The following is a 27902-nucleotide window of genomic DNA, read 5'->3' on the forward strand; positions in this document are numbered from 1 at the left end:
CTGGAAAGCTCTTCCAGTGGATATTTGGAGAAAAAAGATCCAATTTGCTAGGATAGGATTTGCAAAATGATCATCATGCCATGAGATTTGTTCCACGGTAATCACAGTAATAGGGCTGTCACATGGTAAGGCAAGTTGCCAATGCTTCTGTAGAAGTTTTCAAAACATTTCAGCTTCTCGACAACTTTCTCACTAAACCCTTGTGAGAATTCGTGCAAAGTATTATTTCATAAAAGTTCTGAAAACACAAAATACCTTAATGGCAAATTTTACTTTATGTTCTAAGCATTCCCCACTGAGGCTCATTGAAGGTACAGACAATGTTTGTTTATCTATGGCCAACTCCAACTGTTATACCAGAGGGTGAAAGGAAAGAGGGAAGGAGGGAAGGAAGGAAAAAAGGGAGGGAGGGAGGGAAGAAAGAAGAAGAGGGAGGAAGGAGAGGGAGGAAGGAGAGGGAAGATGAGCATGCAATGTTAGACAGACATAGCACTGCCCTTTTCTTGACTGATATAATATATAATAATAAATCATATCAATCACTGACAGACAACTCCTCAAGGAATAAATGATGGAAACATGAAACAAAATAAGTATCTTTGAAGCCAAAAGTACTCTGAATATTTGAGAAGGATTGGGTCTGGGCATGAAGAAAATCCTCAGACAGCTGTAGATCTGACCATGGCAGGCCAATCTCTCACCAACAAGGAGTTGCAAGGGTCTTTAGTGCTTCATGGGGAATACAGGCTGAGAATAGTCCAAATCTTAAACATGAGCCACAGACACGATGGTTCTTGGAACCTCACTAATTCACAGTGAATATTGCAAAAGCTGAGCCTACAAAGCAACAAGCTCTGTACTCTGCAGGGTGTGGGTGTGCACAGGCACGGTGAGTTCACATAAGTGTACATAAGCAGAAGGACCCATCTTATTTTCTCAACTTTTGTGTATGATACTTAGTAACTTTGGATAGTTCTCTCCTGATTACAGAAATAGAAAAATGATTAAGCAATTTTGGAAAAGTATACAAAAATCACACTAAAAAAAGAAACAAAACTCACTTATAATGCCACAAACAAGAAATATGCAGTATTACCATTGTGGCATATATCTGCAAAGATTTGTTATATTGGGATTATACTATGCATAATATTTTATAAACTACTTATTCACATAATATTAATGTACCCTGAATATGTCATGAAGTACATATTTCCTTTTGCCACAAGTCATTAATGCTTACAAGTATTCCCATCATACAGATATAAGGATTGTAATAATATTTTGTGGCTGTAAATATGGGTTACTTTTATTTTGTTTTATGTTTGCTATTAAGTATTAATTCTCTAATTCACACTCCTGGTTATTTCCTTAGGGTAAATTCTGGAAGAAAAATTACTAGATCAAAACAAATTATCATATAAAATATTTTTATATCTTCACAGATGGTTCTATACACATGTTGCCTCACTTTTACTTCCCATTTAATTAATTAATTATTTTCAGAGAAGGGGTCTCATTCTGTTATGCTAGCTAGAGTGCAGTGGTAGCCTCAAGCAATTCTCCCACCTCAACCTCTCAGTAGCTGGGATTACGGGTGTGAGCCACTATTCTCTCTTTAATTTTTAAGTCTTATTTACCTAACTGTTTCTGATACTGCCTATCAGTTTTCCTCAATGCTTCACATTTTAAAATGTAAAATGTATGTATTTTTATTTTATTATTTTTTAAAGCCTACAGCACCAGGTTTTTCCAGGCGGTCTGCCATCCAAGTACTAACCAGGAATGACCCTGCTTAGCTTCCGAAATCAGACACGATCGGGTGTATTTTTATTTTCTTTGATCAAATGTGAGGCTATTCAACTCACATTCTTTTTTTTTTTTTTTTAATTGCATTTTAGGTTTTGGGGTACATGTGCAGAGCATGCAATACAGTTGCATAGGTACACACATGGCAGTGTGTTTTGTTTGCTTTTTCCCCTTCACCCACATTTGGCATTTCTCCCCAGGCTATCCCTCCCCACCTCCCCCTCCCACTGGCCCTCCCCTTTTCCCCCCAATAGACCCCAGTGTTTAGTACTCCCCTCTCTGTGTCCATGTGTTCTCATCTTTCATCACCCACCTATGAGTGAGAATATGCAGTGTTTCATTTTCTGTTCTTGTGTCAGTTTGCTGAGAATGATGTTCTCCAGATTCATCCATGTCCCTACAAACGACACAAACTCATCATTTCTGATTGCTGCATAATATTCCATGGTGTATATGTGCCACATTTTCCCAATCCAGTCTATCATCAATGGGCATTTGGGTTGATTCCACGTCAACTCACATTCTTTAAAAAAAAAAAAAAAAGTATTGTTTTATTGGTTTATGTCCTAACTGCTTTTGCTATTCATGCTTTCATATTTTCTTTTCCATTATTTTCTGTATGGCCTCTTTATTTAAATAGAATATTCACTCTTTTAGGTTTGGAGAAAAAACTGTATTAAGAACATTTAATATGAGATATACCCTTTCAATAATTTTTAAGTGTACAATACAATATTACTAACCATAGATATAATGTTGTATAATAGATCTCTTGATTTTATTAATCTTTCATAACTGAAACTTAAGCTTTTAAACTTTTATTTATGATATGTTGACATACAAAAGTTTTGCATTTTTATGTAGGCAAATGTACCAGTTACCATTGTTTTGGCTTATTATAAATTATGGTTTGAGGTAAAGATCTAGTTTACTAATAGATAATAATGTTTGCAGCATTTCTATTTAAACTGTGATTTTACTACTGGCTTGAAACTTACCATGTATCAAATTCTGATGATAACGAAGCCTGTTACTGACATTTTTATATAGTCCCATTAATTTGACTGTTGAAATTTGGTGATAGTGGCATTCTGTTTTGATTATCATGGCACTATTTTATTTATTTTTGAAACAGAGTCTCATTCTGCTGCTTAGGCTGGAGTACAGTGGCATAAGCTTAACTCACTGCAATCTCCAACTACCAGGTTCAAGTGATTCTCCTGCCTCAGCCTTCAGAGTAGCTGAGACTACAGGTATGCACTATCACACTGGCTAATGTTGATATTTATAGTAGATATGGGAATTTACCATGTTGGCCAGGTGAATCACAAACTCATAACTTCAAGTGATCCACCCACCTCAGCCTCCCAAAGTGCTGAGATTACAGGCATGAACCACCACACCTGGCCTAGATTTTTATAAAAGCAATTTTTGATATTAATCTATCACTTATACATACATTTCTCAAGCCACTCAATTCTGCCATTACCTTACTATTTATGCCTATGTTCTTCTTAATTCTGATTTTCAAAAAAAAAATATTTTGAATAGCATTATAAAATAGCAGCCTGCTTGGTGCGAACAATTTTATCAAGTTCCTTTCTGTACTGGACATTACACTGGTACCTCCCAATGAATCAGGCCTCCCCATATTCATGTATTGAGTAGTTCTCTCCCATATAAATTCTTGGCTTGGACAGAGGGCTTGGCTTGGACAGAGGGCTTACCTTGGCCATTCACAATCAGATATGAAGTCAACAGAGGATTGGTAAGCACATGGAGATTATTCTCTTGGAAGCCAGTCTCCATGTTGTAAAGAATTGTAGGCTCTTCTCTTGCAGATAAAGTGTATGTGGAAAGAGCCTGGAGGACAACATGCCACATGGAGAACCAAGGTGCCCTGGCCAAGCTCCTGGCCTTACACAGTCACCTGAGTGACCCCCAGATGATAAGATGTGAAGAAAGAAAACATGCAATAACCTACAGTATCATGAGAAATAATAAATATTATTTTTGTGCCACTGAGTCTTGGAAATGTTTGCTATGCCACAATAGAAAACTGAGAAGATTTCTGTTTTAACTTGGTTTGATTCAATGATTTTTCTATTTAGCCAAGTTTCAGAGAAAGCTATTGAGCAGAAAGGTATTTAATTCGCCATGTATCAAATATGCTAATCCACAAATGAGGCAGGAATGGCCCTAACCAAATGTGGATTTAAATAGCACTCTTTTCTCTTTTTTTCCCTCAACAATAATGAATTATTTCATCATATCAGTATCCTTTTTTTAGTGCTTCAACAGAAACATAGGGGATGATTTGTCAACTATGAATAGTATCAAAGTTCTTGTATGTCATTTCTAAATCAGATCTGCTTTTGAAAATTCAAGCTGTCACATTAATCTTTGACTGATGATGACTAATTCATTACGATTTACAAAGTTTTTAAATAAATAAAAAATGTGTCTGTGTATCTTCTCCTCAGAAAAATATAACTACATGAAGAAACAAATTATCACATACAATTCCAGCAGTTTCATGAATCACCTGAAGCAAATTCATGGACTTACTAAGGAAAATATGTACTGATTTTTAAAATACATTTTAGCCAATGAATCTGTACTAAGATAAAAGCTTCTTGGGAAAAATAAAAATAAATAAAACAGAGCTGCCATAGTTGAAGCAAAGGCAGAGCTTGAAAACCCACTCTTCCTTTCTCCCCTTCACCCACATTTGGCATTTCTCCCCAGGCTATCCCTCCCCAGCTCCTGAAAGAAAAGAGAAAGGAAGCAAAACACACTGCCATGTGTGTACCTATGCAACTGTCTTGCATGTTCTGCACATGTACCCCAAAACCTAAAATGCAATAAAAATTTAAAAAAAAAACCCACTCTTTTCCTCCAGACCTTCTTATACCAGCCCTCACACATCTCTCCACAGATTAGCTTCTAAATCACTGTTTTAAAAGGACATGATAAATTTATACACATAGAAAAAAAAAGAAAAACAAAGTGAGGGAATTGGAATCAGAAAAGTGCTAACCCAAGCTAAGAATGGATATATAATAGAACAAGGAAAGATGGGATTCATGCAAGTAAAGTACAAGAAAATAACATATGAATCACTGTGGGCAGAGGTTCAACATGAGACAGTGAATGATCTGCTGCTTTGAAAGAAGTTGGCTGACCATATATATGTATATATGTACACATCTCCCATTGTGTCCAGGATAGACCAGGTTTATGCCTGTGTCCCAGTTACAGTTATTAAAAGCTCCCCCTTTTACTCTCAAAAAGATCTCAGTGCAGAAGATAAAGTATATGTTCATCCAAAAAGGGCCCTAGTTCTCACCATGTGTGTTTATGGACACAGCAGTTTTGAGATGTCCTTGTTTATCCTAAAGTCAGAACTTCCATCTGAATCAGCCCCTGAAATACCAGCAACCCAAGAAAAGAGCCAGCAGTGTGATGAATACATGTTACTTAAAAGCGAGAAAGAAGTATTAAATCAAGAGAAGAATTCTTGCTAAATTGACAAAGTTTTCAAAAATTATTACTTTCTCAATGTTAGATTGAATAGAAATGCTTTACCTTACATAGAGGAAAAAACAAATTACATTTCACATTCACATTTTCTTCCACACAAGTGAATTTAAAGTTCTAAAGCCTTAAAATATATCACCATTTTAAGTTCCATCCTATAGGATTATATCTTCACACTTTGGTTCTTTTTCCAATTAATGGTCCATTTGTGGAATGCATATGTAGTTATTTCAGTTCTATATGGCTCATTAGAGAGCCTTCTCAGTGACATGTTTCATTTCTCTTGGTCTAATATGAATGTATTCATTAAGAATATACTATAAAATAACTAATAAAGCAATTTTTGAATATTTGAGAAGAAGTAATAAAGCACAACTTATCTTCCTTAAAAATAATTTAATCTGTTGTGGCTGTTTTAAAGATTTGAAACCAGGATAAAATCCTTTACAAGTAGTTTTTATTGTAACCTGGAACCTGACACCTCATTCAAATGTGCATATTAATGTATAATGCATATCAGAGTGACTCCAGTGGGAAGAATAAATGTATTAGATCGTGCGAGTATAAAGAATGTAAGAATAAACATGAAAACTGTCAGTGGGTTGGATAAGAAGAATATCCATTCTATTTATCCTTTCCTGAGTAATTTCCAAGTTTGCATAAGACCATGGTCCCATTTAAATAATGAAACTGATTGTGATTTAGTCTGACTTGTGGAAAAAATCCTGTGTAAATGTGTTGCTCATGCTATTCTATTCAATTATGTTTTACTTGTCCTTTTCTACCGTTGCAAGGAGGGTCTGGATTGTGCCTTCTTGATTAAGAAGGAATTTCTTTAGCAAAACTCTCCTACTTCAGAAATATTGATAGTTTTACAATGAGAAACAAAACACTGAATTTTTCATCAGCAAGAAAAACTAAAAATTTTTGCTGTAGGAATTTTAGTTATTGCTAATATTATCAACTATTCCTATAGAATATATCAGTAATAATTCATGTAAATAAAATATTAGATGAAAAAGTTTACAAGTTAAAAAATAGATTTTTTCCTCTTCTGCTAACTTGAAATCAGCAGTAATTAACAAGAAAATATTGAATAGAAAAATAAATATTCTAGATGCAACCTATAAATGTGAATTGTATATGACTTACATGAGAAACACGACTAAGTACTTTGTTAATAGACAAATTATGAGACTTCATTTGATCACCAGCACAATCACTTATAAGGACATATGTCAACTGTTTACTAAGATCTAGAGCTCCCCTTCACTGCTTTAGACCAAAAACGTCATTTGTGGAGCAAGTTCCCTCAATTCACATACATGATGTTGGATTCAGCTCTATTTCAATCTAGTTTCATATCATATTTAACATTCAAGTTCAAAACCATATAAGCAACAGTGTATTATCCTTCACTTGCAATGCTAACAATATTTTGAGGAAACACCACTTTCAATTTATCTCTTACCAGTTTATTTCCACTGAAGTAAGGTACATATATTTAAATAAGTATCTAGGCACTGATGGATCTCTTGTTTTCAATATTGCTCAACTGATATGTAATTGAAAGACAGACATGAGACATGCATAAAAATATTCTTAGCCACATATCATATGTAACTATAAAAAAAATCAAAACATATTAAGAGTTCTATGCTTTTATAAAATATACAGCCACACTCAGACTTCAAAAGGACTGAAATAAACTATAAATGACATAGAACATTTTCGTAAGGAACATTTGAATTTGGTTAAATAGATTAGGTATCTAATTGTCAGGATTGTGAGTTATAAAGTCCATATAGGAGGGAGGTAACTCAGCCATTTATGATCTTTCTTTAAGCTTGTATCTTCTTTCTGTCTTACCTCTCCCCTCTCTTCCTTCAGCTGTTGACAGTAGGCACCCAGCCTTAAACAGCCTGGCCTGTTATGAATAAATCATACTCCCAGAAATGCATTACATGATTCCTGTATGGAATCACACTTATTAAATATCTAAGATGTTCAGTCTTTTCTAGAAAGAAGGTCAATTCATGAATATAAGCGTTCGATTACTTCTTGAAATGGGGTCACTCCTATCATTAGCCACCTGAGACAACTCAAATGCAATGGAAAGGGCCTTTGTTAAAGTGTTAAGATAATGCATACCAACTTACGTTGCTTGTAGAAACGAAAGAGTGGCAAAAAATAAAAAGCAAAAGAGGCAAATAAAAGAAAAAGATAGGAAATGAAAGAAAAAAGAAAAGAAAAAGTAAAGGAAAGAAAAAAGGAAATTAAAGAAAGAAGAAAAGGAAAAGAAATTAAAAGAAAGGAATGGGAGAAAAAAATAGAAAAGCAAAGGAAAGAAAGGTTAACGGGAGATGGGGGAGGGGATTAAAAGAAGAAAAGTGAAGGGAGGTTGAGGGGAGGGAAGGGCAGTGAAAGGAAGGGAGAGAAAGAAAGGGGAGGGAAGAGATGGGATAAAGAATTTGGCTATGGAGTGGAACAAACAGGATACCTCATGTGGCTTTATTGTCTGCAAGCTATGTGACATCTCAAAGCTTCCTTTTTATATAAAATGTGCCTACCAAATGAGTATATAACTACTCACAACCAAACTTACCCCAGTTATTAACATTAAATGAGGTAATACAAGTGTGATAGTTAACACTTATCCCACCAGAGAAAGTTTCAAGGTGATTCTATTTAAGTATCCCAAGTATAGAGATGTGGCTAGGGAGCACAAGTTTGAACAATACCAATAACAGACTTAAAGAAAGCCAAATCAAGAACGAACTGCCATTCGCAATTGCTACAAAAAGAATAAAATACCTTGGAATACAACTCACAAGGAACGTAAGAGACCTCTTCAAGGAGAACTACAAACCACTGCTCAATGAAATCAGAGAGGACACAAACAGATGGAGAAACATTCCATGTTCATAGTTAGGAAGAATTAATATCGTGAAAATGGCTATACTGCCCAAAGTAATTTACAGAATCAACGCTATCCCCATCAAGCTACCATTGACTTTCTTCACAGAACTGGAAAAAACCACCATGAACTTCATATGGAACCAAAAGAGAGCCCGCATAGCCAAGTCAATTCTAAGCAAAAAGAACACAGCGGGGGGCATCACACTACCGGATTTCAAACTATACTACAAGGCTACAGTAATCAAAACAGCATGGTACTGGTACCAAAATATAGATATAGACCAATGGAACAAAAGAGAGGCATCGGAGGCAACACAACACATCTACAAGCATACAATCTTTGATAAACCTGACAAAAACAAGCAATGGGGAAAGGATTCCATGTTTAACAAATGGTGTTGGGAAAACTGGCTAGCCATGTGCAGAAAGCAGAAACTGGACCCCTTCCTGACACCTTACACTAAAATTAACTCCAGATGGATTAAAGACTTAAACATAAGACCTGGCACCATAAAAACCCTAGAAGGAAATCTAGGCAAAACTATCCAGGACATAGGAGTAGGCAAGGACTTCATGAACAAAACACCAAGAGCATTGGCAACAAAAGCCAAAATAGACAAATGGGACCTAATCAAACTCCACAGCTTCTGCACGGCAAAAGAAACAGTCACTAGAGTGGATCGGCAACCAACAGAATGGGAAAAAATTTTCGCAGTCTACCCATCTGACAAAGGGCTGATATCCAGAATTTACAAACAACTCAAGCAGATTTACAGGAAAAAAACAAACAAGCCCATTCAAAAGTGGGCAAAGGATATGAACAGATACTTTACGAAAGAAGACATATATGAGGCCAACAATCATATGAAAAAATGCTCATCGTCACTGGTCATCAGAGAGATGCAAATCAAAACCACATTGAGATACCATCTCACGCCAGTTAGAATGGCGATCATTAAAAAATCTGGAGACAACAGATGCTGGAGAGGATGTGGAGAAAAAGGAACACTTTTACACTGTTGGTGGGAGTGTAAATTAGTTCAACCATTGTGGAAGACAGTGTGGCGATTCCTCAAGGCCTTAGAAATAGAAATTCCATTTGACCCAGCAATCCCATTACTGGGTATATATCCAAAAGACTATAAATCGTTCTACTATAAGGACACATGTACACGAATGTTCATTGCAGCACTGTTTACAATAGCAAAGACCTGGAATCAACCCAAATGCCCATTGATAATAGACTGGATTGGAAAAATGTGGCACATATACACCATGGAATATTATGCAGCAATCAGAAATGATGAGTTCGTGTCGTTTGTAGGGACATGGATGAATCTGGAAAACATCATCCTCAGCAAACTGACACAAGAACAGAAAATGAAACACCGCATATTCTCACTCATAGGTGGGTGATGAAAAATGAGAACACATGGACACAGAAAGGGGAGTACTAAACACTGGGGTCTATTGGGGGGAAAAGGGGAGGGCCAGTGGGGGGGGAGGTGGGGAGGGATAGCCTGGGGAGAAATGCCAAATGTGGGTGAAGGGGAGAAGAAAAGCAAAGCACACTGCCATGTGTGTACCTACGCAACTGTCTTGCATGCTCTGCTCATGTACCCCAAAACCTATAATCCAATAAAAAATAAAAAAAATAAATAAATAAAACTGAAAAAAAAGAAAAATACTAACAACAAATTATCTCCATTACCTATTCACATCTCCTCCTTCTAATTTTTTTTCTTGTTCATCAATGAGTATATATCAAAAAGCTTACCGTTAAGCAGGAAAATTCTTCCCTTGCAAGAATGTTTCTCTGCCATTTTATATCTGCAGTTCTGGATGCAGAGGACAAGACACAGGACTCAATCAAATAATTAAAGATATCTTAAGTGATGTACCTTACCCATTAGAAAAATATGATATTCAAATCATTATACTTATAGCAGTGTCTCAATTATCTTCATTTGTCACTGAAAATGCAATATCTGGGAGGAAATAATATTTGGCATAAATATTTTTCAGGTTCTACTTAAGAATCAATAATAATCATCACTAGTGTGGTATAAAATTTAAAGCTACATAAACATACAACACATGTCACAGTAGAAAGTATAAAGAATGTACAATAAAAATATAAATGACAAATTTAAAATATTTTGTGGGGATCATTAAAATAATCCTGAAGCATATTTTTGTCTTCCAACTGATTAGTATACATATACACAAACACACACACACACACACACACAGAAAAAGGGAAGTTAAAGTTCTTTTATAACACATTTTTTTCTGTTGCTAACATTCTCTACCCCATGGGGTTATGCTCAGAAAACTATAAAGTACAATCACGATATAACTAAGTTTTTTCAATTATCACCACACTTCTCCCATTTTATGAGGGATTGAGTTTGGCAATTTGACAGTCACAAACAATTGTAATAAAAAAAAAACAGATGTTGCCAAACATTAGTGCTGCAAAATCATTTTTTATTAGTATCACCTGCAGCCCTATGGGTGATATCACTTCCCAGTAAGCAAATATTTTTCAGTTAATCCCATATTGGATCATACCTCTGTCAATGTTTGTAGTGAAGGTAAGCAGTTAGTTTTTGGCCCCAGGACATGCTGTTAGAAATAAAATGTGCATCTTCCACTGTGCCTTGGGAAAAGGTTTAGATATCTGTACATTTTACATAGTCTTCCTCATGTTGCCACAGAAAGCATCATCTTTTCTTTTTTGGCAGCTCTGGGGTAACATATAAAGCTGGTTGGTACTGACCTATGGAATGCCAACTGAAGACACCTCAAAAAAGTGTTCTGAAGCATAATTCATTTCCTTTGGAAATAGGGATTATCAGTTCTTCCAAAATGTGATTTAATTAGGCACTTACATAAAATGTCATCATCCTAGTACACTTGACATTTTGATACATATTCTGTTCCTGTCATCTATATCAATGACAAACGACAGAATAAAGGCCTAGTTTAAAATTATATCATCCAATAAATTTTATATAATTATAGGCAGTTAGAATTTGTAAAACATCTAAATGAATTTAGCTTTTCTTTTAAAAATCAGTCAGCTCATAAGAAAGCTTAAGCAAGCACTGAATACTCAATCAATCAATCAAGAGACACAGTAAAGAGCCAGGCACTAGACTGTGTCATGGCACCAGCACTACCTTGTCTTTGACCTTGGATGAGCACCTCATCCTCCCCAAGATTTCTTCATCACTTGAAGACAGAAAGTAGAAGCTTTCTAAAATTAACCCAAGTAACAAATTCATTGTCTCTTAATATTTTGAGAGTAGCCGTACTGGCTAGATGCTGTGAGAGATCTAGATATCGTTCTTTTAACCTAAGACAGTCTATTTTTGTAAGACACAAGGAAAACACTCAGAGCAAAATAAAAGGCAGTTAAGAAAGACTGACCAGGTTATTTACCAGAGATTCTGTGGCAGCTAACCAGCATTACTGGGACTGGGAAAAAGGAGAGGTAAGTAAAGGAAATCTCTGTTTAAGTTTAATAAAAATATCCAGATTGTCTTCAGGCCTACTTTCCTTAGAAAAGCTACCATCTAATGGAATTATACACAAAGGAATATATGCTTATTGTATACTTACTGTATAACTAGTTAACAATGTATTTTTCCACCTGATTTTCCATTCCTATTTCATTCCATGACTGTTGGCTCTTCTTCTAAGCTTTGAATCTATAAACCCTTTGGAGCTCTTTTTAATCCTTGGTCCCAGAAGTCACTCAAAGTTACCCAGCAAAAGAGTGGGATAGGGCAAGTTAGAATACAGGTTTGCTGACTATTAGATCAATTCTTCACTATGCCGATTGCTTCAATTACAGCACTGTCCTGAGTGAGCTCCCTCTCAGCAGTGCATCCTGCACACACTGCCAGAATAAGCTTCACATCACTCTCTTCTAAAGACCCCATTAGACTATATTAAGCAACACAGGCAGTAGGAAACCTTAGAAATCATTTAGTCCTATTTCTCTACACCACCCACAGACACACTCTTTATCAGCTGCAGAATGATCTGGTCCAGTGTTTCAAGGTGATTACTTACTGCAGTGATAATGCATGTCTTACCATACCTGGTTAAAGCAAACCCTGGGTACCCTTAAAACAAATACATATTAGTTTTCTGTTTTATGAGCCTCTCCAAAGGATGAATATCATATCTTTAAATTTCAGCATTCCCAACTGTGACTCCTAGAATTCTCTCCAGCCTAGTAAACTGACAACCAAAATATATTATGTTTTATTTACCTATTGCCAGGTTTTGCAATATATACATTCAGTCTCAAATAGAGTTCCACATTTGCAAATGGTTTTGCTATATCTCAAGTCCTTTCTCTCCTTGGCCTGATGTTCTAGCCTACCTTCTGGCTTTTTTCATGTGTGTATATGTGTATTTTTTGGAATAAGTAAAACTTGGCTTTGATATAAAGTCTAGAAATTTTAACTATGTAGCTACTCCAGAACCCTCATCTTACCAAATCTAACCTGTCAGCACACCCAGATATGAAGAAGAACAATTGTGTTGAGAACGATGGATTAAGAAATATTTGATTTTGAAAAATGATTCTGACACTATTTGCAGGTTTTGAACATATTGCTTAACTTCTATGAGCCTCCATTTTTATCTGTAAAGTGGAAATCATAATTATTCCTATATTATAGCTATAAAGATTAAGTGAGATTATACATGTAAAGTATCTGATATGTAATATGCCCTAAAGTGGTAGCTATTTTTGCTGTGGTTTTAATTGTGGTTGTAAGGATGATAATGTTGGTAGAAATGGTTAGTTTTTTAAGTGAAAGATAGTCTCCAAAAATAAACTTTTTAATGTTCATATGTGTCAACTTTAAAATGTTCATATGGGTCAACTGGGTTAGGGTTAGGAGTATGTTAAGGTTAGGTCACCCTGGAAAATTATGTTTCAATATTAGATTTTAAATATATATGTATATATATATATATATATATATATATATATATATATATAGAGAGAGAGAGAGAGAGAGAGAGAGAGAGAGAGAAAGAGAGAGAGTATATTTCCATGTAAATTTAAAGACAAGTCCAACTATTTAAATATCTATGATTTCAGAGACAATTCTTATTTTATCAAACTTGTTTTTAGAGGAATGATCCATTCACCAGAGACATATGCTAAACATGCACTGGATTAAAACATGCCTGAAATTTTATATATATATATATACACACACACACACACATATATATATATTTATATAAAGCATACACTTGTGTAACTCTGCATAGCTTATTTTTTCTCATGGATTACCATTTAATCCTTTTAGAAATCTAGTGATAGAGCATAAAAAGCATGATACAGGTATAAAACCATTATTATCATCATTTACACATGAGGAAACTGAGGAAGGAAAAAGTAGTTAAAATTAGAATGCTTAGCTTCATATACTAATAAGTTTCACAATAACGCAGACCATCTCACTAAAACAACTCCCATCAAGGCAACTTAATAATTCCAAATTACTGAACTCAGCACTCAGTTCTTTGTCTTTATTTTACTAACATATTTGACAAAGTTGATCACTGCCTTACATATTGTCTGAATGTTGGGACACCCAGATTACACAGTAGCCTCAGCCCTTAGCCCCCTGACCTCCAAAATTGAATATTTACTACTTACAGCATATCTCCACAGATCTCTTACAGATACCTCAAAATGTAACCTTTCCAAAACAAATATAATTATTTCTGACCCCAACTCTAAAACACTCTTCTCTCTCAATCTCCCTCATCTCTACAATGGCTCCTGTTATCTAGCCAAAGTCAGAAACAGAGTCCTCATCTGTCCTAACTTCACAAAGCCAATTCAGAAAATCTTGCCTGCTCAAACTGCTAAATATGCCTTCAATCTACAACCTCTTCTTTTTCCGCAGCTGCCTATCAAGTTCAAGTTTTATTATTTCCTACCTGGACAGCAGAAATGGCCTTTTAACTGGTATCCCAGCTTCTATTACTGCTCCTCTACATTTTATTCTCTACAAAACAATTAGAATAATCTTTATGAAAAGTATATGTATTGTATTGCTTATCTGCTTAAACTCTCTAAGGCTTCCTGTTATATGAAGAATAAAACTGAACTGATTATCGTGCCCCAAAAGCCCCTGCACAGTCAGTTTCTTGCCTACCTCTGATCACTTCTGGGATGATGTGCCTTCACATTTACAATGTTGCAACCACACTGCCCATCTTTTTCAGTTCCTTGACCTTCTCTAGTTTTTTTTTTTTTAACCTCAGGGACCTTTTCAATAGAGTGTACATTTTTCCTGAAATGATATTGCTCCACATTTTCAAATAGCTGCGTCTCTCTCATCATTCAGGTTTTTGTTCAGGTTTATCCCTAGGACATAGTAAGAGCTCAATAAATAGTGGCTGAATCAATAGAAAGAATATATGAAATTCCACATCCTCAGAGAGACCTCCCCTAAGTATTTGAAGCACAGCCATCTAAGTCCTCAGCTTAGTCATTATTCTCATTACTCTGTTTTATTTTTTCAAAGTATCACTGTCTTGCAGAATTATTTTTTGATTGCCTGTTGATTATCTGTGTAAAGAATGAAGGGACAAGAGAACAAGGATCTTACCTGTCTTGTACCCCACTGCATTCACAGTGCCTGGAACAGTGCACTTGAGCAAGTTCTCAATGCTCTTGAGCAAGTTCTCAATGACAGATATTTTATTGACTCACAAAGAGTGAATAAATAAATAAGTTAACTCTATTTTACAGATGACCAAAAGGAGGCTCAAAGAAGTCAGATAAATTTCTTGTAAGTCATACAGATTAGTGGATGAACCAGCATTTCAGACTGGCTTGACCTCACATTCCCTTCATTTTTCAATAGGCCATGGCATATGACAACCTGAGGTCTAGACAAGATGCCAGAGACTCATTTCTCTCTGCTCCTCCCTACTTAGTGTAACTATAAACCCTGGAAATAACATAAAAGTCAACATAGAAAAACTCCAAAAGATGATAAGAGGGAGAAAAAAATTATTTGAGACATCAAGACTAGAAAAATAACACAATAGAGTATTACACATCTCCTCCCTTCCCAAAGGACAGAAAAAGGCAATCCTGGTACCCTGATCCTCAACCTAGCAATAGAAGGCAGCTGAGAGAAGTTATTATGTCCCCTAGAAAGAATCGTAGTTCCCCTGACATGTCAGGTGAGCCCAGCACAACTAGTAAGGGGAAAAGATGGGGAACCAACTCCACTAATAATAATCTGCCAGAGAAAGTGCTCTCCTTTTATTCAGGGCCTTAAACTTTCCTCCTCCATCAAAAGGTACAGGACAGCTGGGTAACACTGAAAGTCGGATCTTGCCACAAACTCACCTGGCCTGGAAAGCCTCATAGGCCCAGTGAGCTGAGACTTCTCCCCTGCACCTGGAGACATGGGTTCCCTAGCTTCAGGAAACCTCTTGTCTCCCCTGCACCTGGAGACATGGGTTCCCTAGCTTCAGGAAACCTCTTGTCTCCCTAGGTCAGCATTGAAAGGGACCAGTAACAGCCACATCAGCATTTGACAAAAGTGCAGGAAGACCAAAACAACTTTGCAAATGCTCTGAAAATTAAGCTGGTTTTGGAACCACAGCTCAAAACAATAGGTCAGAACCCGTGTACTAAACCTAAGCAGAAAAACTATCTGCTAAATATAAGATTTAAATGCAGTGCAGAGTCCCCTATCATACTAGATTAAATATTTAGAATACAACTTAAAAAAACACTCATCATGCCAAGAATCAAGAAATTACAACTTGAAGGAGAAGAGACAATCAATGGATGCTAACAATAAGATGAATCAGACATTGAAATTATCTGACAAGGATTTTAAAGCCACCATCATAAAAATCATTAAAAATCAGCTGCAAATTCTCCTGAAACAATGAAAAATAGAAAATCTTGGGCAAGAAATGGAAATAACAGTAAACTAAATAAAAATCATAGACATCAAAAATATAATAATAGAAATAATAAACTGGCTGAATGGTCTCAACAGTGGTGAAGATAACAGAGAAGTGGCTCTGTAAGCTTGAGGAAAGGTCTATAGAATTTATTCAGTCTAAAAAATAGAGGGAAATAGATGAGGGGAAAATGAGCAGAGCCTCAGAGACTTGTAGGATGAAAACAAAAAGATGAAACATTCATATCATAGGAGTTCCAGAAAGCAAGGACGAAGAGTGGGATTGAAAGGGGCGTCCAAGAAATAATGGCTAAAAACATCCCAAATTCGGCAAAAGACACAAACTTAACAGATTAGAGAAGCTAAGTGCACCTTACACAGGATGAACCCAAATAAATCCTTCCAAGATTCATCATAATTAACTTCTGAAAACCAAAAAAAAAAAGAAAAAAATCTTGAAAGCCACCAGAAAAAAAGTGATGTGTCACTTATAGAACACTCCATCTCTTAACAGTGAACTGCTCATATGAAACTGTAAATTCTGCAAGAAAGTGGTCAAAAAAATCAATATTGTAATTTTCCCCAATCAACAGGAAGAATCATTAACCATAACTAAATAAATAGATAAATCCATGATGCTACTTACGAAGAAGCAAAGTAGATGCAGTTGCAGTGTGAGAAGCAGCTCTGTGCAGATCAATGCTTTAAGTTCCATTGAATGCATCTCTTTAAGGGGTTTCCTGAGTCTTTTCTAAGTGAATTTCTTGCTTGATAAATAGCCTACATTTTAAATCAAATTATCCTAAGAAGGCTTTCTAAATTTGAGAACATCTATGTAGTCATTTTTACTAGATGCAGCAACTATCAGAGATAAATTTAACTTTATTTATGTAGATTAGTCAGAAAAGCACATTCAAGCTTGATGTTCAATGCATTTTGTAGATGCATGTTCAGTTTTCATTGTTGCACTAAAATCTTAAGGCTAGGCTTACCAGGCATTGCTTCTAAAAAAGGACAGTCACGCTGAAACATGCTCAGTATTTATTTTTGTGGATATACATCAAATATAGGTTTCAGATTTCCTTATGAGAATCCCCACTGAAAGACGGCAAATGTTCAGCATTTAAATGGTAGGGAACTATGAGGAGAGACTGGGGAGAAGGTAAGATTGCTGATTACAGCATCTCTAAAAGTTACTGCCATTATTGGACCATGGCATTTCATTTTATTTAAAATGTGCTTATTTCATACACACAAAAATGTTTAAATGATTATTAAGCAGTTGATAAGTCTTTTGAGAACCAAGGGCAGTCTTTTAAGTATGTAAGGTATTCCAGCTTTGCCTCTGATAGCTACCCTCAAATAAATGTATAACTCGAAAATGGATTTTCTTATCATCATGAAAAAGTATAAACTTAATCTAGTTTCTATTTCTTTATCTCAATACCCTTTTAATTGACACTTTGCCTCACATAATGAAAACCACCCTCTCCACAATCACAACTATTAGAATCTTATTTTGGCCTTGTCAGACTAACTGACAGTGAAGTTAAAGCTTAAACACTGATAGCTGAAAATCTTCTAATCCAAAAGCCAGTAAAAATCTTCAGTATCCTGACTGAATACATATCTATTATTCTTTATAGCTAACTTCAAGAGGATTCAGAATGACAGATAACAAGATTTAAGAAAGCCTTAACGCACTTTAATTCTAGCTTTAAAAGTATTAGGTACTATGATTTTTTCTCTAAAATACATTTAAATATAGAAAAAGAGCTAAAGGTAAGTTATACAGACTTCTTAAAGTATACCATTCACTTTCTTTTCTAACATAATTCTATTTATCTGCCATCCATGAAAAAAATTATGAGCCCAAAGCTATGCTTTACTATATCAAAATCCTATATCAAAGAGAATCTATACTCAAAATATAAAGTATATTCAGTGGGGTATAGCTGATCATAACTCTATATTAGCAGCCAAAAGCAAAGTGAATCCACAAATGAGTGAGTCCACAAGTTTCTGAAATTCTCAACCCTACTTTATTAACTAGCAGAAAACTGTGATACTATTTGAGATTAGAGAATTTATTAAATAACTCATGACTCATTCATATAAAGTAATTCCAGACAGATATTCCAAATCAGGTCCTCACAGTACATACAAAAGTAGGAAAATACTTACTCTATATTTTTAAGAAAAAACATGATGTAATTGTAATACCAAACATATACAGTTAACTAATTTTGGACAAGGGCACCAGAAAGACACGATGGGGGAAAAGGCTAGTCTCTTCAATTAATGATGCTAAGAAATTAACACATCAATACACACACAAAAATGAAACTGGACCCTTGACCTTACCCCGTACACAAAAATCAACTCAAAATGTATAAAATAGCTAAATGTAAGACCCAAAACCATACAATTCTTAGAACAAAACAGAGAAAAAAAGTGACTTGACATTGGCCTTTAGCAACGATTGTTCTAGGTATCACACCAAAAGTTCAGAATACAAAAGAGAAATGAATAAATGGGACCATATCATACATAAAAAAAAGCTTTTGCACAGAAATAAAACCACCAAAAAGATTTAAAAATGGCAGCCTATAGGTTAGTAGAAAATTTGCAAACCATTTATCTGATAATGGTTAATATTCGACATTTATAGAGAACTTACACAATTCAATGGTAGAAAAACAAATAACCCAGTGAAAAAATGGGCAAAGGACATGTCTAGACATTTCTTCAAAGAATACATAAAAATGGCCAACAGGTATATGAAAAATTTCTCTATTTCCTAGATTCTGAGCTTATATTGATTTTTTTTTTTTTTGAGATGGAGTCTTGCTCTGCCACCCAGGCTGGAGTGCAGTGGCACGATCCTGACTCACTGCAACCTCCACCTCCAGGGTTCAAGTGACTCTTCTGCCTCAGCCTCTCAAGTAGCTGGGACTACAGGTGCATGCCTTGTGGTTTCACCATACCGGCCAGGCTGGTATTGAGCTCCTGGCCTCAAGGGATCTGCCCACCTCGGCCACCCAAAGTGCTGGGATTACAGGTGTGAGCCAACTTACCTGGCCTATATTAATTTTTAATAAAATAAACTGCCATTTTCTCTAAACTTGAAACTTCACTGGGCATTGCACATAATGAATTTATGAAGGAAAAAAATACCTAAAGGTGGTCCAGTATGATATCTCACACCTGTAATCCCAGCACTTTGGGAGGCCGAGGTGGGTGGATCACTTGAGGTCAGGAGTTCAAAACCAGCCTGGCCAATATGGTGAGCGTTGTATCTACTAAAACTACAAAAATTAGCCAGGCATGGTGGCACGTGCCTGTAGTCCCAGCTTCTCAGGAGGCATGGTGGTGTGAGCCTGTAGTCCTAGTTTCTCAGGGGACCAGTCAGGAGAATGGCTCGAACCTGGGAGTTACAGGTTGCAGTGTGCCAGGATTGTAGCCACTGCACTCCAGCCTGAGTGACAGTGAGACCATATCTCAAAACACGAAATCCCCAATGGTTATGTAGACCAGAGACTAACAAGAAATAATACTTTTATTTTCTTTCAGGAGTTACAGGCACATTACAATTTGAGAGTGGAACTAGGTTTTGATGAAAGTTCATAATTTCTTCCAGTACGATAGAAAAAAATGAGTATTTTTGTAATAGAATGTAAATTTCCCAAAACCAAGAATTTTTATGTTTCATTTATTGTATTATCCCAAGAAGCTACATGACTGTCCCTACAGGTAAATACTTGTTAATAAATGAATTTGCCTGGAAAAAAAAAGAAAGAAAAGAAAAAGTTCTCAATATCACTAATCACCGAGGAATTACAAATCGAAGCCACAATAACACCTCATACCTGTTAGAATGGCTATCCTCTAACAAGAGATCAGTGTTGGCAAGGGGGTGGAGGAAAATGAACCCCATTATGCAGTTGGTGGAAATGTAGATTGGTGCAGCCACTGTGAAAAACAGTGCGGAGGTTCCTAAATAAATTAAAACTATCATATGATCCAACAATAACTCTTCTGTGTATATACCCAAAGGAAATGAAATTACCACCTTGTAAAGATATCTGCACTCATGGCAGCATTATTCACAATAGCCAAGATACAGGATAAACCAAAGTGTTCATCAACAAGCAAGTAGATTGAAAAAAAATGTGTTCACAACATAAAAATACAACATAAATTAGCCAGATGCGGTGGCATGTGCCTGTAGCCCCAGTTACTCAGGAGGCTGAGGTAGGAGAATCACTTGAGGCCAGGAAGTTGAGGCTGCAGTAAGCTTGATCCCACCACTGCCCTCCGCCTTGGGCAACACAGAAAGACCTTGTCTCAAAAATAAAAAAGCAAAACAAAAAATGTGATGTGTTTTTTTTCTTTTTACACACGTATATATAGATAGATATCTATATAATGTCTATTATTTAGCCTTTAAAAAGGAGATCCTCCCATTTGCTACAATGTGAGTGAACCTGGAGGACATTATGCTAAGTGAAATAAGCCAGACATGAAAAGAAAATTACTGCATGACCTCATTATATGTGGAGTCAAAAACATTTAAATACACAGAAATAGACAATGAAACAGTGGTTCCTGGGGCAGGTATGGAAGGATGGGTGAAAATTGGCAAAAATTACACAGTAGCAGATATGTAAGACAAGTCTAGAGATCTAATGTACAACATAAGGACTATAGTTAATATTTTATTCAGATTTTTTGCTAAAGAGTAGATGCTCTTGATACACACAAAAGAAATGGGTAACTGTGATATAATGGATTTGTTACTATGACTACAGTAACCATTTCACTATTTATATGTATATCAAAACATCATGTTATACACCTTAAAAACACAATAAAAATTTTTAATGAGTTACAGAGATGGATAGTAGTGATACTTGTACAACATCATGAATGTAATACCACAGAACTATGTATGTAAAAATGATTAAGATAGTAAATTTTATGTTATGTGTATTTTAACACAATTTTTTAAATTGGGTAAAAAAGAAATTATTTCTAGTATCATCTAGATTTGCATATCTCTCTCTCATTCTGGTTTATTTCTATTTATGCATGATTCAAATGCACATATTTAAACATACATGTAAACCTTGTTAGTGAGTCATAGCTGAGTTTTCATCAGTTTACCCAACTGAGCAGCTGTCTCATTTTCATGGAGCTTATCTGATGCTTCTTTGGTCTCTAGGAGTGATGATTTGCCTTTAGGAAGAAGACATATAGCCTTTCAAGTTCAGAAGAATAATATAGTTTGTCCAGTATGATCATGATGCTGTGAGTTAATAAACCAGAGAAATGCTTGGTCCCGAGAAGTTAATTCAAATTGTAATTATAGTTCCAGATAGGTCTATCTTCAGATAGATGGAAAGAACTTCAGAGTCCTCCAACATTTCAGATAAAATTCATGAAAATGAGCATAAGCGACAACTGGGATTAATGGTAGCTAATCATAAGAATTGTATTCTGTGGTAAGAGTATAGAATATTGTTGGGAAATGTTTGGATTTTTATGTGAGGACTTAGACCTTTTTTCTGTACAGGCCTCCTGCTAAGCACATTCATGATCTTACCTAATGCTGAGATTACAAATTAGAAATTTGACCTCACAAAATCTTGCAAATTTCCCAACAGCCCAAAGCTGGTGGAGGGCAGAGCTTAGATGTTTCTACAAGTCTTTTTACGATACAAGACTGATTGTGAGGTCTCACATAAACATGCCTAAGAGAACTATAAAGAACAAGTTGGGAGGTGATAGGTTATTGCCCAGTCATGCACCTGCAAGTAAATAACACTACTGTTTCCTCAGTTGCTCAAGACATACTTTTGTGTGTTTCTTTTTCTCTCAATATCCTTACCAATCTATAAGTAAGTCTTGTGCACCCTACCTTGAAATCACATTTCAAAATCCTTGCACTTCCTTCTGTCTCTACTGCCATCACTCCAATCCAAGGTACAACCATGCCTTGCTTTGCCAATCCAATGGACTCCCATCTGAGTTTTCTAAGTTTACTTTTGGCCCCTTTTAGTATGTTCCTCACATGGTAGTCAAAAATGTAACCTAAATAAAATAACGTCACTATCTTCTTTTGGCTTATAAATAACTCTTGCAATGCCTTACTGCTGTTCTATTACTTCCCAATACTCTCCCTATAATCCACTACTCTCCTAACACATTGGCCGTGTTTTGGCTCCTCAAAAGAAACAAGCTTGTCCTCAGATACAAGATCTTTACACTAAGCTTCTTTTTCTTGGCTATTTTCCCCCTGATCTTTGCATAGTTGCCTTTGATCATTCAATTTCATGTTTAAATGTTATCTTTTCAGAGAGGACTTTCCTAGTCTCATAATACAAAGTAACCACATAGTTATTTCCATCACATCACCTCACTAAAATTTTCTTTGTAACATTTATCACTATTTAAATATTAGCATTTACTTAATGAATTATCAATTGATTACTGATTGTCTCCTGTCTCCCTACGAATACATTTCTAATATAGATGAGCAAAAATGTTGTCTCTGCTATCCACCCCTGCATCACCATGACAATCTGACATAGAATAAGTGCTCCATAAGAAACGAATGAGTTATTCAACGGCCCTCATTACTCATCAACAACAATGTCTTCTTTTCTTCTCATTCTGTAATCCTCTCAAAACAGGCAAAATGCACAGTCAAAATTCTTTCTGACCTCAAATATTTTATCTGTTACGGTGTTTCCTGTTGTTAGAGTCAGCCAATCTACAATAGTTTTATTCCTTTTCAGCATTTGTAAACCAAAAGTATCTGAGACAGGTTTCAATCAATTTAGAGGCTTGTTTTGTGAAGGTTAAGGACCATGGCCCCATGACACAGTCTCAGGAGGTCTCGAGAACATGTGCCCAAAGTGGTTGAGTTACAGCTTGATTTTATACATTTTTTAACAAAAGTTACAGGCAAAGACATAATCAATACATGCAAGGTATACATTGGTTGAGTCAGGTTAGAGTTTTACCATATTGCCACAAAGAGTCTGTTCTGTCAGTTTTAGGATCTCTATTTTAATGTTAACATTGGTTAGTTGTATCTAAAGCCAAAAGGAAGGGGGTACAATAAGGCATATCTGACCTGCCATTTCTGTTATAGCATGCACTAATTTTTGAGGTTTCTTTGGAATGCCCTTGGCTAAGAAGGGAATCCAATCATTTAGAGGCTTGGAATTTTAATTTTAGTTTACACATTTTTGTAATTTCTCTTCTATATCAGGAAATTCATTCAATTTGCCTTAAGAAAAATAAATTGAGATCAACGTAGATATAGCTAATAATTCAAGCACAGAAATGAAATAAAGAGTTACAATAGAGTTGCCAAAGTGGGAAGCAAACATATAGTAAAATAACTCTAGGCACAACAAATGCTATTAATATAGTAACACTACATTCCTGACTTAAATTAGCAAGCTGAACAAATAGCAAGCCAAATGCAAACTAATGAGGATGGGTGGGAGGGCAGTGCAGAGAAAGAGGAAACAAGATGTCCCCCCAAAAAAATCAACAATAGATGAAAAAGATTCATCATGGGCAGTTGTATGTGTAAAAGTATCATAATTCCTAATCCAATGGTTTCCAAGTCCCAATCATCTGGGAAGCATGTTAGGAATGCACTGTCTCAGGTCTGAGCCCCTGAAATTTCAAAATACTGGTATGGAAACTGAATCTATATTTTTAGCAATGTCTTATACTATTGGAAGTTTAAAAACCTCCAGTATAGTATCACAACCTTCATTCTACAGATAAGGAAGCAAAGATCCACAAAAATTCTTTAACACTCACCACAATAACCAGAGAAGATTAAGTTTCCATGGATTTTTTTCAGATACTAAAAGATCTCTTTAGAAGAGTTTTTTTTTTTTTTTAATTTTTTATTGGATTATAGGTTTTGGGGTACATGAGCAGAGCATGCAAGACAGTTGCGTAGGTACACACATGGCAGTGTGCTTTGCTTTTCTTCTCCCCTTCACCCACATTTGGCATTTCTCCCCAGGCTATCCCTCCCCACCTCCCCCTAACTAGTTTAGAAAAAGAGATGAGAAAAAATGGGCTGTAGTGAAATTAATAAGGAAGCCTGAGAGTGTCAGATGGATCTAGTCCCCCAGGGATATTACAGTATTTGAAAGCACCTCACATCAAGCAACTGCCATTACATAACATACATTTTTGTTTCCTTCACTTGAATTTGAAGTAGAAAACCAAGTAGAGGGAATTAATAGAGACCAGTTATGGAACTATTGTAAAAATTAAGAAATGGCCAAATCTCGGATCCATGTGACTGCTAGGGAGGCAGGTCCACAATGGTTGAGCACAGCATAAATCCAGGAGGCCACAGTCACATAAACCACAGTAAATATAGTATACCTGAAATGGTGCAATAAGATAAATCTATGAGCTAAGGTGGTAGAGAGAAGGAGAAGAAGGGAGGGAAGGAGAGACAGAAAGAGAGAAACAGAAAAACTGCTGAAATTAAGATATGTTTAGGACATAAAATATCAATAATTTAGATTTACAAGTGAACAATGAGTTTATGTGAATTTGTAGTTACATAGCTGATCTAATATTTTCTTAGAATTACATTCTCTATATTTCCATTGAAATTTATATGTTAACCTTTATACAAATCATATCCAATATACCTAAACCAGATGATGAAAATAAAGAAGGAAGAAATCTTATTCAAAGAAAAAGAAAAATTGTGTTCCTTTTTAATGTAATGCCCTATATATTTTTCAGGGATTCCTATAGAAGTAATCAAAAAGAACCCATAGTCTACCTCCTTAAATTCTAAAATAGCTCAAAAAATAAAAATAAAATCTCTTGGTAACTAATAAATTAATGAATAGATAATATAATCAAATATTTTAGGGAAAAAGTATTTTAAAGACTCTTTCTCAAAAAAGAAGTATTTGCCATTCAGTCTCTTGTCTTAATTCCAAATCATTATACGTATTTTTCTACTTAGCTTGATTTGATAAAGAAAAAAAAAACTAATAATGTGAATAACAATCTTCCTTTTAAACAAATTTTTCCAGAATATGTTATCAGTTTGCAAAATGTCAGAAAAGCAAGAGAAAAAAGTTGTGATATTGAAGCTGTCACCATTAAATTGGTTTATGATCCATCTATTCATGTAGACTGGCTAGAACAGCAGGTTTACATTTAGCACACACAATGCAGTCTTGCAGCCTCTAATTTAGTGTCTCTAGGATAAACAACCATCAGGTTTGCATGCATTGATTTTTTTCCACTAGAATCTCGCAGTTTATTGTTCGTGACTTCATTATCCATAGTTCTATAACTTTAATAAAACCTAACTCAATTAAGGAAGTTTACATTTATTCCAAAGCAGCCTGCAACAATTGCAAAAAGAAAAAAAAAGTTTAATAGAAAAAATGCTTAACAGGGCAAAAGTTATGCTGTAAGACCTTCTGGTAGTTCACTTAAATTTTTTAAAAAGGGTCATTTGGAAAATAAACGACAATAATTGACCAAGTAAAACTTTGTGAAGCTTGTGAGAACGAGCAAGACATATAAGAAGACATACAAGCAGCCAGCAAACATATGACATGCTCATCATCACTAATCATCAGAGAAATTCAAATCAAAGCCATAATGAGATACTATCTCATATCAGTAAAAATGGCTTTTTAAAAATTTCATAAAATAACATGTTATTTTATGAATTTTTAACAAAAATTGAAAAATTTTTTCAATTTGAGGTGAGGCTACAGAGAAAAGAGAAGCTAATATACTGTTGGTGGGAATGTAAATTAATCCAGCGATTGTGGAGAGCAGTTTAGAGATCTCTCAGGGGACTGAGTTGAACTACCATTAGACTCAGCAATTCCATTACTGAGTATATACTCAAAGGAAAATAAATCATTCTACCAAAGGACACATGCACTTGTGTGTTCATCACAGTGATATTCACAATAGCAAAAACATGAAATCAACCCAGGTACCCAGTGGAAGTGGATTGGATAAAGAAAAATGTTTACATATATACCATGTATACATACAACCACAAAAAAAGAATGAAATTATGTCCTTTGCAGAAACCCAGATGTAGCTGGAGGCCATTATCCTTGGTGAATTAACGCAGTAATAGAAAACCAAACACTGCATGTTCTCACTTATAAGTGAGAGCTAAACCTTGTGTACACATGGACATAAAGATGGAAACAATGAACACTGGGGACTTCTAGAAGAAGAAGAGAGGGCAAGGGGCAAGGATTGAATATCAACGGAGTACAATGCTCACTACCCGGGTGACAGTGTCAGTTATACCACAAGCTTCAGCATCACTGAATATATCTTTATAACAAAAATGCACAAATATCTCCTGATTTGAAAATAAAAGTTGAAAAAGTTAAAAAGGAACTCTGGTCATGTGCAGTGGCTCACGCCTTTAATCCCAATACTTTGGGAGGCCGAGGCAGGCAGATCACTTGAGGCCAGAACATTTGAGATAAGCCTGGTGAACATGACAAAACACTGTCTCTACTAAAAATACAAAAATTAGCTGGGTGTGGTTGTGCCCACCTGCAGCCCCAGCTACTGGAGAGGCTGAGGCATGAGAATCACTTGAACCCAGGAGGCAGAGGTTGCAGTAAGCCAAGATTAAAGCCACTGTATTCCAGCTTGGGAGAGAGAGCAAGAATCTGTCAAATAAACAAAAAAGAGGAGAAGGAGAAGGAGGAGGAGAAAGAAAGGAAGGAAGGAATGGAGGGAGAGAAGGAGGAAGGGAGGGAGAGAAAGAGAGGAAGGAAAGAAGGAAGGAAGGGAGGGAGGGAGGAAGGAAGGGAGGGAAAAGGAAGGAAGAAGGAAGGAAGGGAAAGAAAAAAGAGAGAAAGAGAAAAAAAAAGAAAGAAAGAGGGAAGAAGGGAGGGAGGGGAGGGGAGGGAAAAAGAGGGGAAGGGAGGGGAGGGGAGGGAAGGGACTCACGTAATATGAGGACTTATCCTTTTCTCCAGATCTTATCCATATTAGGGTGCTAGGGCTGCTAACTAAGTGCCACAGACTGGGTGTCTTGAACATCAGAAATTTATTTCCTCATAGTTCTGGTGTCTGGAATCCAAGATTAAGGTGTCAATGACTTGGTTTCATTCTGAGGCTCTTTTCCTTGGCCTCTAGAAGGCTGTCTGCTGGTGTCACATGGTGTCCCTTCTGGGTGTGTCTGTGTCCTAATTTGCTTTTCTTACATGGATATCAGTCATATTGGATTAGGGCCCACACCAATGACCTTCTTTAACTTTAATTATCTTGTTAAAGATCTATCTCCAAATATAGTCATACTCTGAGATTCAGGGGGTTAGGGTTTCAACATTTGAATTTTGAAAGAAACACAATTCAGCCATATCGCTATCTGATCCTTGCTTCCACATTCTTACTTCCACAGTCCTAGCTGAGAATATGTCTCATGTCTGTCTTGAATTTCAATCCCACTCTAACTACCCTCACACTTTCCTCTATACTGCCCTCACACCTGCCTCATATCTACCAGGATTATAAAACAGGAGAAAACTTCGAGCCCTTAAAATACTCTGCCCAAGGGTAAGCTCCTGCCTGGAAAATACATAGGTTGATAAACTA

At 35.8% G+C, this 27902-nt stretch overlaps 1 long non-coding RNA gene across 2 annotated transcripts in view; it reads right to left on the minus strand.

Annotated features, from left to right (window-relative positions):
• The window catches only part of LOC118148474 (uncharacterized), a 497078-nt gene extending 479864 nt beyond the window's left edge, over positions 1-17214 (minus strand). For both annotated transcript variants that reach the window (XR_013528280.1, XR_013528281.1), the window contains exon 1: positions 16891-17214. This is a non-coding gene — a long non-coding RNA (uncharacterized LOC118148474). The remainder of the gene's footprint in view (positions 1-16890) is intronic.
• Between the last annotated feature and the right edge of the window lie 10688 nt (positions 17215-27902).

Source organism: Callithrix jacchus, chromosome 16, assembly GCF_049354715.1.
Source record: "Callithrix jacchus isolate 240 chromosome 16, calJac240_pri, whole genome shotgun sequence".
Taxonomy (NCBI): domain Eukaryota; kingdom Metazoa; phylum Chordata; class Mammalia; order Primates; family Cebidae; genus Callithrix; species Callithrix jacchus.